This window comes from Gossypium arboreum, chromosome 11, assembly GCF_025698485.1.
Source record: "Gossypium arboreum isolate Shixiya-1 chromosome 11, ASM2569848v2, whole genome shotgun sequence".
Lineage (NCBI taxonomy): Eukaryota > Viridiplantae > Streptophyta > Magnoliopsida > Malvales > Malvaceae > Gossypium > Gossypium arboreum.
The window spans coordinates 61,571,350-61,587,789 of record NC_069080.1 but is presented as its reverse complement, the minus strand read 5'-3'; the positions used below and the strand labels follow the sequence as shown (position 1 = coordinate 61,587,789).

Below are 16,440 nucleotides of genomic sequence, written 5' to 3'. Positions count from 1 at the left end.
ATTAAGCTTATGCTAGTAATAATTTAACCTAGGGTTCACATTTGGAAAAATACCCATAGGTGAAATTTGTGTATTTTGATGTTTTATGATAGAATATGAGGTTTTAAATTATGTTAAATAACTTGTGCTACTCGGTTTTAAGTGAAAACGAGTAAAAGCAAGATAATCGGTAAAAATACCTATTGTTCATAACTATATGATAGAGTGAGAATTTGATGTTGTTGTAGAAGAGAAAATGTTCAGCATATCATAAAATATAAGAATAAGGGCTGAAATTAAATTCCGAGCCTAGGGGCAAAATTGTAATTTTGAAAAGTTAGGGGCAAAATGTAATTTTTCCCTGATGTGATTTTTGGATTGAAATAAATAGTATGAGTATTAAATGAGCTAAATGTGTTATTATAGATCAAGAAAGACGCGAATTGATCTCGAAGCAGGGAAGGAAAAAGTTTTGGACTAAATTGCAAAATTTCCACATTTTGCACCAAGGTAAGTTTGTATGTAAATATTACAATAATTTCATGTACATTCTTATATTTCAGCCTATTATATAAATATATTAGCTGATGTTAAAATATAAATCGACTATTGGAAGAATGGAAATAAATATAAAGAGAGAGTCCCGGTTGAACATTCGGAGAGATCGAATGAAATAGAGGGAGCGTAGCTAGGTCACATGTATGATGCTGAGTGCACATCATGTGTACAAGAAAGCTACGAGACACCCTGTAGTAGCTAGGTCACATGTGTGATACGAGATGTATCCCATGTAGACAAGAGAGCTACGTGAAAGATAAATGTAGCTAGGTCGCATGCGTGATTCCAAGTGAAGGACACCATGTAGACAAGAGAGCTACGTGAAAGATAAATGTAGCTAGGTCGCATGCGTGATTCCAAGTGAAGGACACCATGTAGACAAGAGAGCTACGAGACAAATCGGTTGGGTCGCATGAGTGGTACTAAGTGTTCACCATGTGTACAAGAGAGCCGAACTAAACGAAGTATGATGGTGGGGTGTGTCTTGAAACCATTAAATATCGAGGATTGATCCGAATTGTTCAACGGGATGGTTTTGTGGTGATATTGTGGTTTGGACCTACACTTATGGTGAATGAAATGTGGTGAAAATGATTTGTGGTATATACATATATAAGATAAAATGAGGTTAGCATAAAGAATGTGTGAAAGAGTGAAATTAGCATTAAAACTGTTTTTAGATGGTAGCAGTGACGTGATTTTGAAAAATCACCAAAAATAGGAGGAATATAATTAGAGGTTGAATGAGATGTGAAATTAAAGTTTAATGAGTCTACTTTCATATAAAAGAAACAGAGCAAGCAAAGGAATTCTATATTTTGAGATATTTACAATTGTATGTGACTTGTTCAGGATGAATACGTGATCCCCTGTTCCAACTTTGAAAAATCATTAAAATTGTACAAAGAAAATTAAGAAATATAGTTTACATGCCTAAATTCCTTATTGAGACTAGTTTTAAATGAAACAGACTTCAGGGTTGTTTGAATTGTGTACTGAGAGAAATTCAATTTGTAGTGAACAGAGGTCAGATCAGTCGAGCTGTGTAACAGGGAAACTTTAACTAATAAACTGTACTAATCGGCTGAACCAAAATTATAGAAAAAATTAGCAAAAAGCTTTCTGAGTCTAGATTCAGGAAATTTTACGGATTTGAATTTCAAGTTTTGTAACTCGAGTTATGATTTATTTAGTGAATATGACGCAGCAGAGACAGCTTAATCAAAGTGGAATGAATAGTGAAGTTAAAGTAGATATACTTGAATTGTTGTGTAAACATGTTAGATTTTTTTTTATTTGTATTTACATACTTAGTTACTAAGCTATAAGCTTACTTTGTTTCTCTCTTTTGTCTTATAGTGTTCTTCGGCTTGCTCAGGAGTTAAGGATCGTGAAGATCTACCCGCACTATCATACTTTAGGGTATTTGAACTAAACGTTTTGAATTATGGCATGTATAGTAGGCTTAATTATTTTGTTACGTGTCATATTTGTCTAGGTTTAAAATATTAGTTACAGTACTCGACCAGCTAATTTGTACAAGCCATTAAAGTTGGCTAATATTGTTCAAGACATATATTATACGATGCACTATCAAATTGGATGACATATTTATATTTCGGTTATGTTTAATGGTATGTGTTATGTTCTGGTAATACCTTGTATCCTGTTCCGGCGACGGTAACGGGTAAGGGGTGTTACAAATTCCTTCATCACTTTTTGCATCAAATTTACCAAGATTATCTTTCCCATTGTTTAAGGATGAAAATAGCTAATCTTAGGATTTTTATTTTTGAAAAGTTCATATAGAGTTTTCTTTAAAATAGGGCTAATCATTACTCTATTAATCACATAGCAAGTCGTGTTTTTTGCTTCCGCCCAAAACTATTTTAGTAAATTATTTTCACAAAGCATGTATCTAGCCATTTCTTCTAAAGTTATATTGTTCCTCTCAACAACTCTATTTTGTTGAAGGGTTCTTGGTGCAGAAAAATTATGGCTAATTCTATTTGAGTTGAAAAAATTTTCAAAACCAAGATTTTGAAATTCAGTTCCATGATTACTTCTAATACTAGTGATAGAGTAACCTTTTTCATTTTGGTTTATTTTTGAAAATGTGATGAATTTTTTTAAAGCTTCATCTTTAGTACTTAAGAAAAGAACTTAAGTAAATCTAGAATAGTCATCAACAAGCACAAAAGCATATTGTTTTCCACCCAAGCTAGATGTCCTAATTGGACCAAACTAGTCTATGTGAATTAGTTGAAGAACTCTACTAGTTGATACATCATTAATAGGTTTAAAAGAAACTCTTTTATGTTTACCCTTAATACAAGCATCACAAGCATTATTTACATCAAAGTCAATTTTGGGTAATCCTCTTACTAAATCATTTTTAGCTAATTTATGCAATATGTTCATACTAGCATGTCCTAGTTTTCTATACCATAATAAAGAGCTATTTTTATTTTTAGTAATAAGACATAAGCTAGAGTTATGCATATCATCTAAATGCACCATATATATATTTTCTACCTATGTCCTACAAGCATAATCTTATTAGATGCAATGTCAATAACTTTACGACCTTTAGGCTCAAATACATTGCAACCTCTATCACATAATTGACTAATACTTAAAATATTATGCTTAAGACCATTGACATACAAGACATTTTCAATAATGATAGAAGAGTTTTTACCAATAGAGCCTATTCCTTCAATTTGTTTTGTAGAGCTGTCACCAAATGTAACTTCTCTTCCACTTTTTGGCTTCAAATTGATAAAGTGACTCTTGTCACTAGTCATATGTCTTGAGCATCCACTATCGAGGTATCATAAGTTTTTCTTTGAGTAACCTACCTCAAGGAAATGCTCCTTTTCCTACAAACATAAAATTAAGATTTGATTTTTAGCACCCAAATTGTTTTGGGTCCATAAGCATTAGTTCCTATATTTTAGTCCTTTTGGGTATCCATTTTGAAATCAAGCTCCTATCTTGAGAAGTTATGTGTCCTTTAGGGACCCATACACTTTTAATGATTTTTTTTTTGTAAAAATTTTAGGGACCTTTATGTTTATAAAAATTGAAGTTATTTTTAACAAAGTTTTGTTTTGAATTTTCTCCTTTTTCTAAAACTTTGTTAGAGTGAGCTTTTTCACTCTTAAGCAACTCAAGTTACTTTTGATGATCCTTATGAGCTTTTAAAAGTAAATTATGCAAGTCTAAGTTTTTCTTTTCAAAGTCATTAATAATTTCTTTTATTTTATTTATTTTTTCTTCAAGTTCATGATTGGTTTTAGAAAGTGAGCCATTTTCATTTTTCAATTTTGAAACATTTTTCTTATGTTTTGACATCATGACTTCAAATTCTAAACCTAATTCATCATAGGCATCTTACAACTCTTCAAAAGAATAATCATTTAAAGTAGATGAGTTACAAGTTACCTAAATATCATCGATGGCCATAAGGAAAATATTGGCTACTTCTTGATCTTCATTGTCCGACGAATCCTCATCACTCCAAGTAGCAATATAAGCCTTAAGCTTTTGTTTGCTTGACCCTCTTTTCTTCTATTGAGGACACTCAAATTTGAAGTGTCCTGACTTTTTGCACTCATAGCATATGATAGGGTCCTTCGCTTTCTTGAGTCCTTCATTCTTTTGAAATTGTCTTCCTTTGTTGGACCTCATGAACCTCTAGAATCTTTTTGCAGACATTGTCATTTCTTCATCATCATCATTGCTAGAATCTTCATTTTTCTCACAAGTTGTTGATTTCAAAGTACCTCCCACCTTCTTTGGAACTTTTTTGACTTCCTTTGTATTGTAGTTGATCTTTATTTCATATGTCAATAAAAAGCCAATGAGCTCATCAAGGGAGAGTGAGTTGAGATCCTTTGACTTTTCTATTGCCGTCAATTTAGGTTCCCAAGATGTTTGAAGACTATTCAACATCTTCTTTACCATCTCCTTGTTAGGATATGTCTTCCTAAGAGCTTTGAGACCATTGATGATATGAGTGAAACAATCGGGCATCTCATTGATTACTTCTTCCGGTTTATGTAACAACCCATTTTTGGGTCAAATCAGAACAGTGGTTTCAAGACCACAAATCCATAGAAATGTTAATTTTATTATTACTTTAAGGTCTACAGTATGATTGAATGACTGCATGAAAATTTTGTTAAGAAAGTTTATCGATAAAGTGTCCAATTTGACTAATAAGACTAAATTGCAATAGGTGCAAAATATGTGTTCTAAAAGATAGAGGTGTCAATTGCTATGAAATTTTAAATTGGAGGTCCTTAAATGGTAATTAGACCATCATACTCTAAGTTGGACAAAAATGGACATGGTTAGGTGAAATTTCAAAGTTTAGCATTAAGGGCATTTTGGTCATTTGGTTAATAAAGACAAAATAAAACAAATAAAAGATGTCTATCTTCTCAATTTAGTCCCCTTAGCCAAAAATTGAAGAGCCACTATAGCTAGGGTTTGGCCAAGCGCTCGATTGTAAGTTTATGTTTGTCCCGTTTTTAATGATTTTTACGTTTTTGTGAATGTTAACCTAATCTAGCTATTTCAAGGACTAATTTGAAAGAACATCAAAGTATAAAATTTTTCCCATGTTAAATATTTGTGTATTTTGATGTTTAATGGTAGAAACTGCATGTTTGGTGTTAGATAAACAACATCTACCAAGTGATTTTTGATGAAAATGTCAAATAGGGACCTATTTGTAAATGTTATAAAATATGAGTAAAAATGTGAATAAATGAAAAGTAAGGTCTGTTATGAGCAAGGAATAGGTTCGGCTAGGCTTGGGTATGATGAAATTGAATGAAAATCATTTTACGAGCCTAGGGACTAAAATATAAAAAGTTAAAAAGTTAGGGGTAAAAATGTAATTTTTGCCATAAGGTGTTTTTAGGATTAAATTGAATAATGTGATGATTGAATGAAAGAAGAGGTTCTGACCTAGACCGGGAAAAGAACAAGGTTGTGGATTAAATAGAGCTATTAGCCATTTTGTACCGAGGTAAGTTCGTATGTTAAAAATAAGCTTAAAAAAATTGTACTTAAATGCTTCAATATTGCACGAACTGTATGTTTGATTATGTGAATAAGTATAATTCTACGAACAAGTTTGACGACGATTTAGCAAGTGAGAAGTCTCGTTGAACCCTAAGAATAGGTTAGGATACCGGGTGAGAAGTCCCGTGATTATGTGATTATGTTATGTGATCATGTGATCCGAGTGCTGGTCTTTTATGTCCTACCGGTGGTTGAGTATACCGGCATATGTTACGGATACTTAACAGCTTGTGTGAGTAGAACCGCGTAGCTATGTTTTGACTGACAGCTTGTGTGATCAGACCCGTCGATAGCTCGAGAGCGAGCGATTATGTGATATGAGATTGAGGTAGCATTGGCTACGTATGTGGCACTTACTGTGCAAAAATCCTGAGTATCTGGCATTATTATTCCGAGTGGTTCACGGGTATGTCAAAGATGAGAATATGTGTAAATTCATTTCGAGATGGTTCAAGTATGTACATAAAGCTCATGTTTATTAAATGCTTGAAACGATGAATATGAGCTAAGTTTGTGGTAGAATGAGTTATGATCATGAGACTATGGTAAATTTACATTTAATTATGTTATAATATTTAAATGTTATATGCGTGGTAAGGTTGCTTATTTCTTGCATATGAGCTTACTAAGCTATATAGCTTACTTCGTTAATTTTTCCATGTTTTATAGTGTCGCTAAGCTAACTCGGACAGGAGATCGTCGGAGATTCGACTCACACTATCAAACTCTAGGTATTGATGATCTTAGTATTTTGAAAGTATGGCATGTATAAGGACTTGATCATTTTGTTATATGTGTCATTAAGATTTTAGCCGATGTATTGGCTTATAATTGTCAAAGGCTTGATTTGATATTTGGCTGTGTAAATTGGCCTATTTTGGCTAACATGGTTGTAAGCCTAAGTATATTCATTTATGTGCCAATGTCTTTGGTGATATGGTCATGGTATGCTTGGTGAATGATGGAATGTGATTCATAGCTTGAATGTGAAATGTTTGGTAATGTGATATATTGAGGAGATGATAAATTTGTGCATAATTAGGTGTCTTGAAAGCAATAAATTGAGGCTTAATGAATGTAAAATTTTCATGATTGATTTAAGGCATAATAAATGTTGTGAGTATGATAGATGTTGCTATTGTATTGGCATGTATTTGTCACAATTATGTGTTTTTTGGTTGCTTAAGTATATTATGTTTTGTACCCTTGAATTGGTGTATATGTATGTGTGAATAAGGGTGGCAAATGGCTTGGTAAATAGCCTTTATTTTGTCCACACAAGTACACACAAGGGCATGTGTCTAGGCCGTGTGTGACACACGGTCTACCCATGGGCATGTGTTTTAGCCGTATGTCCCCTATACCTTAATTTTGAAAATTGAATGCTTAGAATTGAGCATATGGGTAGAGACACAGGCGTGTGTCTTAGCCATGTGGACGACACGGCCTCAGACACGGACGTGTGTCCCGGGACGTGTGTCCCGGGCGTGTAAAGTCTGCACATATTTAATGAAAATTTAATTACCTACACGGCCTACCACACGGGCGTGTGAAATGGCCATGTGACATCAATTTATTCATGAGTTACAATTCAGAGAGTTACATGGGGTCGGGACACGGGCGTGTGACCCCTGTTTAGTGCAAAAATTTTCTAAGTTTTATAAAAATTTCTAAAGTTCTCGGTTAAGTTCCAGACCACTGCCAAAGCATGTTTAGGGCATTGTAGGCTCGTATTAGGAACTTTATGATTAATTACAAATGGTTTTAATTTGGACGAAAATTTATGGCTCAGAATTGTATGTTTGTTTGGGTGGTAAGCCTAGTAACACCTCATACCCTATTCCGGCGTTGAAAACGGGTAAGGGGTGTTACAGTTTAGCTTTAAACAATTCAGAATTAAGGGTGAGAAGATGTATCTTGGACACATTGACTCTACTTATCCCTTCATGGGTGACTTCAAGTTTGTCCCATATTTCTTTTGCATTGTCACACAATGAGACTCTATTGTACTCATTGGGTCCAAAAGCATAAAATAGAGTGTGCAGGCCTTTGCATTAATTGCACCTTCTTTATGTCATTTTCATCCCATTCATCTTCTTCCTTTGGAACAAAAGGACATTCGACCATCTTTCTTGGGATGGATGGCCCATTTGTAACTATCCTCAAAACTTCATAGTCGTTGGCTTGGATGAATAGTTTCATTCTTATTCTCCAATATGAGCAGTTGGTGCCATTGAATAAAGGAAACCTCATGGTGGAATGCCCATCTCCCAATATAGTGGAATTTTGCTCTGATGCTATGAAGGAGAATTCTTGACTTAAGCTTCTATTTAGAAAGCCTTGAAGGTTTTCTCTCTTGGTGCTAAAATCGTCTCTAGAGATCTAGCTCTGGTACCAATTGAAAGCTCGATGAAGCAAACTAAAAATTCCAAGAGGGGGTGAATTGGCCTTTAAAAATTTCAGTGAAAGAAGGACAAGAAAGAAAGAAATAATACAAAAAATTTAGAGTGGTTCGAGCCCTATTTCCTACTCCGCTACCTTAGCTTTCCACTACTAAGGATTTTTCTCAAATTCACTAATTTGTTCAACCTTTGATGACAAGGTTTAACCTTAAAACTCCTTAAGATTTCTACCTCAAATCTTAAAACCTCTCAAAGAGATACAAATGAGAAACAAAGAAACAATAATTACAAGATAAATATTTTTGCAATTTGAAGCACAAATACAATGAAATACACTTGAGCAAAATAAATGAGATAAGGCTCACAAGTGTTTATAAGAAAAATATGAAAATTTAAGCTCTAAAAATTGTTTGATTGATATTTTTGCTTGAAGTATTTTTCTTGGATGTTGTAGGACTTTGAAACCTTGTAGGGTTTTTGAGAACTAGAATACAAGTTTGGTATCGTTTTTAAGTGAGGTATTGATTATTTTCGAAAAATATCAATACCAAAATCAGGGTATCGATAACTTTTAAAATTTTGATAGAATACCTTTTTGGTCTTAATTTCACTAAAGGTATCGATTATTTTCAAAATTTATCGATACTCGGTCAAATGGTATCAATACTTTTTAGCGTAGGGCAATTCTGACTTGTTTAAAAATCATTTTGATGTGTTAAAATGATTTTAACTTAATTGGGATCATTTTGACTTGGTTAAAAATAATTTCACTTGATTTAAAAATTGTTTCAAAATTTTCTAAGAGTTTATTGTAAGTATTAACAATTTTATTTCTTAGAATTCAAATTTAAAATTATTTTGTCAAATTTAGATTATATTCAAAAAAACTTTTAATTTGTTATATCAAAATATTTTATCAAATAAAGCTTAATTTATCATATTTTCTCTATCCTTGACATGAATAATATAGCCTTTTGCCTTGACTAAGAAACCATTATTTGACGCCTCAAATAAATAGGTTGAGATGTAGGTATATGCTAATAAGGTATGTAGACGTATGATTATTTCTATGCTTTCAAATGAGCTTTTTAATGTTTACTATTCGTATAGTGTAGCAAAAGATATTAGGGATAACATGATTACCAAGTACACAGCTGAGGATGTTAGCAGACAAAAGTTTTTTTATAGGTAAATATTACCTGTGGGAGATGTTTATGATAAAGATATCAAGATGCAAATCAATGAGTACCACAAGCTTGTGGAAGATGTGAAGACTGGAAACATCACTCTGTCAGAAGAGATCATGGTCAGTATGGTGATAAAAAAGCTTTTGCCCTCATGGTATGACTACAGACAAGAACTCAAACACAAACATAAGAAACTTTCTCTAGCAGATGTAATTATGCACATAGTTATTGAAGATACCAATTGTAAAAAAGCTAAACATGCCAAGAGAAGAGAAACCAATACACTCACCAATTTGGCTGATGGAAAGTTGGAAAAAGGTATGCCTAAAAAACATAATCTTAAACCTAAAATTGATCACCTTACCCTCAAGATTAAAGGAAATTGTTTTGTATGTGGGAAACATGGTCATCATGCACATCAATTTAGACTCTATAAAGGGAGAATTAAGAATCTTGTTGAGACAAATGTTAATTTGGTCGAAGTAAATGATATTGTCGCAGCGGTTATCTCCCAAGCTAATATTGTGACTAATGTAAAAGAGTGGGTGATAGAATTTTGTGCCATAAGGCATATTTGTGGCAATTGAAATGTGTTTGCCTCCTACTCCCATATGAAGAAAGAGGAAGAAATAGTCTATCTTGGGCACTCACATGCTACTAAAGTACTTGGGAAAGGCAAGGTTATCTCAAAACTTACTTTTGCAAAAACCCTTGCCTTGAATGATGTGTTACATGTTCCAAAGATTATGAACAACCTAGTGCTGGTTGGATTATTGGGAAAGTTTAGTGTAAAAGTTTCTTTTGAATCCAATAAGGTTATAATGATAAAAACTAATGTGGTTGTGGGTAAGGGATATCTCAATAATGACTTGTTTATACTTAATATTCATGAAATAATACATGTTAGTGCAAGTTCTGCTTACTTGATTGACTCTCATGATTTATGACATGCTAGGTTTGGACATGTGAATGCTCCCTATCTCAAAAGAACGAAAAATCTTGGATTAATATCGTGTATTGATAATGATTGCATGAAAAACATTGTAAGCTATGTACTAAGTCAAAACCGATTAAGAAAAAATGTTCATCTATTGCTAGGGAAACATATTTATTAATCTTATTCACATAGGCTTGGAAGACTTGAAAGAAACTATGACAAGAGGAGGTAAAAAAAAATATTATGTGAGTTTCTTAGATTATTTTCTAGATATACTAAAATATAATTGCTTAGGAGTAAAGACGAAGCATTTGATAAAATTTTTAAGTGTAAGCTGAAGTAGAAAATTAGTTAAACAAAAAGATTAAAAGAGTTAGATTAGGTACAAGAGAATATGTTTTGTTCAATGAATTTAGTGAAAAAGAAGGTATAATACATGAAGTGACTCTTTATTCACTAGAATCAAAAAACATAGTAGAAAGGAAAAATATGACAGTAAAGGAAATGATGAATTACATGCTTGTAAGTTATCATGCTCTTGAAAATATGTGGGGTGAAGCTAATTTTTCTGCTTATTATATTCAAAATCGGATATCTCAAAAGATAACTAGCAAAACACCTTATGAACTATGGAAAGGTTATCCTCCTAACTTTAAATACTTGAAAGTGTGGGGTGTCTTGCTAAAGTCATGTTGCTTGAGCTTAAGAAAAGGAAAATAGGTTTTAAAACTTCTGATTGCATGTTCATTGGTTATGCTGAACATAGTGCTACATACAAATTTCTAGTTGTGAAAAGTGATGTGCTTTAGTATAATACCATTCTTGAAACAAAAAATGTTAAGTTCTCTGTGCATATTTTTCCATTAAAGATTTATTACTATTCCCATGCACCTATTTTACAACATGTGTAACACTCAGTTTCCAATTAACCCAGAAACTTGAAATAACGGGAGGACTAAATTGAAAGAGACTACAAGCAGATGACCTCTACTGAAATAAACTGGAAAATCAAAAACTAAATTGGACATGGTTGAGAGCTAGACTTGGTTCGGTTAGAATGGAACCAATCGATTCCTTAGTGGAAGGCACAATGATTGTGTATGCACAATTCTTATGAGGTTGGTAATAGAGTGGGAATGACTATAAATAGTTGGGACATGGTTTCCCAGGGATGATTTTCTTTCCAATTCTGTTTCATTTTCTTTTCTTCACCTTCTCTGGTAGCTTGAAGAAGGAATTTCCATGGAACGTCTTGCATAGAGCAAACTTCGTTAGGATGGAGATGGAAAAGTACGAAAGCAACCAGTTGGTAAGGTTCTTAGCCCTTCTATGGTTATGAACCTTCACAACCATTTTAGAGGTTCTGCATGCTTATGAAAGTTTAAGCTTTGAAGATAAAATGCAAGTTTAACCATCAGGTTTTTTATTGTAATGCTTAACTACCAGGAGAATAGAAGCTCTGGCATTCAAGAAAGCGAAGTTGTGGAAATGATAAAGCTTCAGGTGAGTTCCAAACTCCAAACCCGTTGTTCTAATCTATGTTATTTGAGTATGCCCTTTTTGCATAAACATGAAATAGGATGATATGTGCATGTATTGCATACAAAAAGTGGAGAAAACCTTTATAGGATAGATGAAGTTAGGAAGGGAAAAGGGGAGTGATCATGTTAGTTATTGCTAGGGGTGATACTCCGGGCCTTGCAAAGGGAACACTACGATGTTCGAGCATCGAGGTTAGGTGCCGTAAATGAGGTAATGGGAGGAAGATTCAGTAAATCTATATTACAGAAAGGTATTTACCATGATAACAATATCGATTAGTCCTTCGAGCGATATCATGGTGATGGTATATAGTTTAAGACCGTAGATGAAAGACGCTATGATAGTCTAGTATGAGGTACTGTAACACCCCAAACTCGGCTTAGACATTATGGCCGAATCTGCGATGTCACGTTGGAGTGTTTTTTTCATAATATAATTTCTTGGAAAACTCGTTCCACCTAAAACTTCTTAGAGTTCTTAACAAAAATTTAGAGTGTATGTTCATTGTGAGAACTCAAGTTGTTTCAGCAAAATATTGACCATGTTAGATTGTTATTACCCTTTAAAAAAATGTTCATTACGGAAGCTCTCAAAACATGTTGCGTAATCATGATATTTTAGAAAAACATTTATTTATATTTTCCTGAAAATCTATGTCCTACTACTATCAGTTAAAAATTCAAGGTAATTAGGCCTTATTACATAATGAAAACCCAAAAGTAAACCTTATTTATAAAATTAAAAATTAACTAAGTCAAGTGGTCGCCACTAAGTCCTCCGTCGCCTTGATCCGTCTACTCTTGGGGATTTCCTATACAGTTAATAGATGGGTGAGTTCGAAAACTCAGTGTGTGAAATCCCTTAAAAGCAATTGATCAAAGTAAGCACAATCTGGGCCTAAGCCCTTTCAGTAATAGTTAGGGCCTTAGCCCATTTTAGTAACAGTGGCAATTTGGGCCTGAGCCCGTTTTAGTGACAGTAGTAGTCTGGGGCTAAGCCCACTAACATATCAGTACAGTATATAAACGAAGAGTCCTACCCAATCCATCCTCTACAAACCATCTCCGTACCAACCCTACACACCATGTGGGGATAAAATCGACCCACCCATCCCTACACACCAAGTAGTACCGGTTGCACACTAAAACAGTATATGCAGCAAAGCTGACAGTAATAGGCTTATAGCCTTTCAGTAAACTTCCTCCAAGATCAGATATCCCACCCCATGCAATGCAACATAATATAAATGTAAATACAGTAAGAATGACATGCTCAAACAGTCATATATCACATAGGGGTAAAGCTGTCATCTTACCAAAATAAGGGTCCAGGTACACTTACCGGCCCAACAGTTGGTCCACAGTTGTCTTGGGCGACCCGTGCAATCTTAATAGACAATTTTTCATAATGGGCCTATAGCCCTTATTGCAGGCACATGTGGGTCCTCACGCTCGTATAGCCCACATAGCCCAGAAATGGCCTTAGCCGTGCAGTTTACATAGCCTGGCCTACTATTTACCACACTTTTGTGCTATTTTCCCATGTGGGGCCCACAGGCCTATTGGGCCCACACGGCCCAGTTCTGTCCAAAATGGCCCAATATTGTTTTGGTCCATGAAAATGCTCATGGCCATCTCATCAACCACACGACCATGTCTTATCACATGGCCCTCCACTCGAGCGGCCACACGCCCATGTGGTGTCGATAGTTCACTTTTTGGCTTTTCGGCTTTTGTCATTTCATATCTAAAGGTAGTGATACACACACCTGTTTGTGAAGTGTGTATCTCTCCAAAGAGTTCCCCCTACCTACATTCAATCAGAATATTCCATTAGACGCTCGATACTAGGGTTAATCACCATTTTCTAATCCCAACTTAAGATAACATCCAAAACTTGCCTTGGTTGAAAGAGTGCGATTAACCCTGTTGAACTGTTTACGAAGGCTGATTTGTCCTCCTAATTGAACAGCTGCATTGACAGCGAAACAATGAACACATAAATATATGACTTGAACTATATACTGGCTTATTGAACACACAAAACCCAGGTTAGGGGAAAATAGTGCAATCAGACAATATCCCTCAAGACATGCACTAGCTAACAGCCATAGTCGCAAATAGAATTACCTTGATAGAGTGATGAGGGAAAAGTTCCAACTGCTTTAGTATCTACTAACAACTCCTTCACTTTTCGAGTAGTTCTAGAACCCGAAAGAATCACCACACCTAAGAAAAAGAAAGATGAGAATTGGCCAGAAGGGAAAAGGGTATTCGACCATAAACAGTGCAATACTACTTACCACTTTGACAAAGAACACCAAGAAACCGCAATGAGAAGGAGTAACGGCCTGGCTACCAAAAAGGAAAAGACCGTAAGTAGAACGATTTTGAAGAATGAAGAAGAAAAAGGGAAATAAGGGGTATACGGTCACAATAGTAGATGAACTCAGATAATCCCGAAAATTGAAAGAAAGAGAGATGATGATGATGTATTCAGCCAAGGAGAAAAGATCTAGTGGAAAAGGGAAAGACTAAAGGAAACATGGAGCAATTGTCCAAAATTGAGCAAAAGAAATAAGGAGTCAGCCTTGACAACAAAGTGGCTAAAGGACGAAAGATGCCCTAGGAACAATAGCAATATTCGGTTTTAGAAAGAAAGAGTGAGAAGCTTCAGAATTTTGCCAAACCTGAAATCACCAAAAGGAAGAGAGAAAAGCACCAAAGAATAGTATTTCAAAATGCATCCAAAAACCAAAACTCAAAGGGTGTGAAGAGTCCCCATTCAGCACAACCTCCCCTTCCTCCTCAACTTCCCACGATCACCTCTCCAAATCATTCAACCGGTTACTCCACTATCCACATCCCCAAATTTACTCCTAGAATTTCGGCTACATGATCCCTTCCTCTACTCAAACACCTCAACGTCCAAGCTTCAGAGTTCTAGTGGTATACAACCACCTACATGGCACAGCAGCAAAAGACATCCCTCGCGCGCAACAGGACTCAAACTCAAGTCTCTTAGCATTAGCAACACAACATTTGCCACAAGTCTAGCATGCTTTTTATGTCATGCCTTACACACATCAATTTAAAAGTCTACTAGCTAAAGACAAGGGTTTACTTAAAGAGAACCAAAATTTTGCTCAAGCCAGGGCTTGAACCCATGACTTCTCAGACACTCCCAGAACATTAAACCACTAAGGCAGACATACATCCACACCACAAACACACAAAAATAATTTTAATAGGGTTTTTAGGATTTGGGGCGTTATAGGTACGTAGCGTAAGGCCATGAATGAAAGACACAATGGCAACATGGTACAAGGTATAAGGTATATGGTGTAAGACCATAGATAAAAGATGTTAAGGTAACCAAGTATGATGCTTGAGACCATGGATGACAGACTCTATGGCATCATATAATAGTATGCTAGGATGGCGGTTTCGTGAAAGACCATGGATGAAAGACTCTATGGCATCCACAAAATAAATAATCTGCTGGGATAGTAAACACAGAATAGCGATAGTCCGTTGAGATAGTAATCATAGATAGAGTTCACTGGGACAATAAACACAGAATAAGTTCAATAGGATGCGGGAAATGAGGTAAAAAGGGGTGTAAGACATAGCTTAGCTATGGCAACTGATAAGGGTCTGCCAAAGTAGTAAGTGCAGAGTAGTCCACCAAGATGTTCCAATGATGCAAATCTCCAAGATAGTGAGTATAAGGTATACCCCGAGTGGCAAGCAGAACTCGAGGGTTCTGCCAAAAAAGTGCAACCAAAGTAAGAAAAGGAAAGGTCTGCTAGATGGATAGACATGCATGTCGATAAGGTAGGTGGGCAAGGACCCATTAAGAATTTGATAAAGAATCGAGGACATGTGAATGGCCTATTCGTGGGCAGTGTGGATTAGAAGCCTCCAAAGATCATAAGAAATGATTTGCAATCAAGAGTTACCAGAAAGTGCTCAATGAAGTTATACACAATAAGCAAACCTCGTGTAAGAAAATGAGCAATTAAGGTGGCAAGCTTGTTTAGTCACATGGATGATAACCTATTGGTTAGGCAAGTTAGATTGGCCGTAATGTATGGGATGGGTGATTCCTTTGGAAAGGTCTAGGATATGGGTGGGTTGCTAAAATTAATCCCACCATAGTGAACAATAAGGTGGAACGAAAATGGGTTCTCTAGAGTAGCGAAGCATGCTGAAGGTCAGAATAATATGGAAATGTCAATAAGTCCTTCAAGACTAGTGTATGTGAAGATGGAGTCTGCTAAAGAAGGTAGGTCCTATGAACCCTTGGACGAAAAGATAAGAAGGCTAATGTAGAGGTTCAGTATGGGAAAGTAGACGTACAACCAAGTAAGTTAGAGGCCAAAAAACACTTTGTATGCAGGATGAATGAAGGGAGGAAAGAAGAGAAGTAAAGATAGGAATCAACTAATATGGTGAGGTGTATGGATTACTATTAAGTTGAGATTTTGATCAAATGAAGGTCTTATCACAAACCTAGTAGCTCAGAAGGTCGGGTGGAGTTTTCCACCTTGATAAAGAACACCCACAATGACGAAACAGGGAGTTAGTTTAAGTTCATTTTATTTTACATTCGCTACCCTCGTGCCATATGGTTTATTCATGATTGGCCTAGTGAAGGAACTCACTATGTTCATTCAAACTTAAGTGTTTGGCTTATGTTTACAGAATTTACAACGTTAATCAAGGACTCAAAGGAG

At 35.2% G+C, this 16,440-nt stretch overlaps 1 long non-coding RNA gene across 1 annotated transcript; it reads left to right on the top strand.

The window, feature by feature from the left end:
- Positions 1–441: 441 nt before the first annotated feature.
- LOC128283735 (uncharacterized) lies at positions 442–2,145 on the top strand. The gene is made up of 2 exons (XR_008274142.1): positions 442–489; positions 1,897–2,145. It is a non-coding gene; the product is annotated as an uncharacterized LOC128283735 (long non-coding RNA).
- Positions 2,146–16,440: the final 14,295 nt, after the last annotated feature.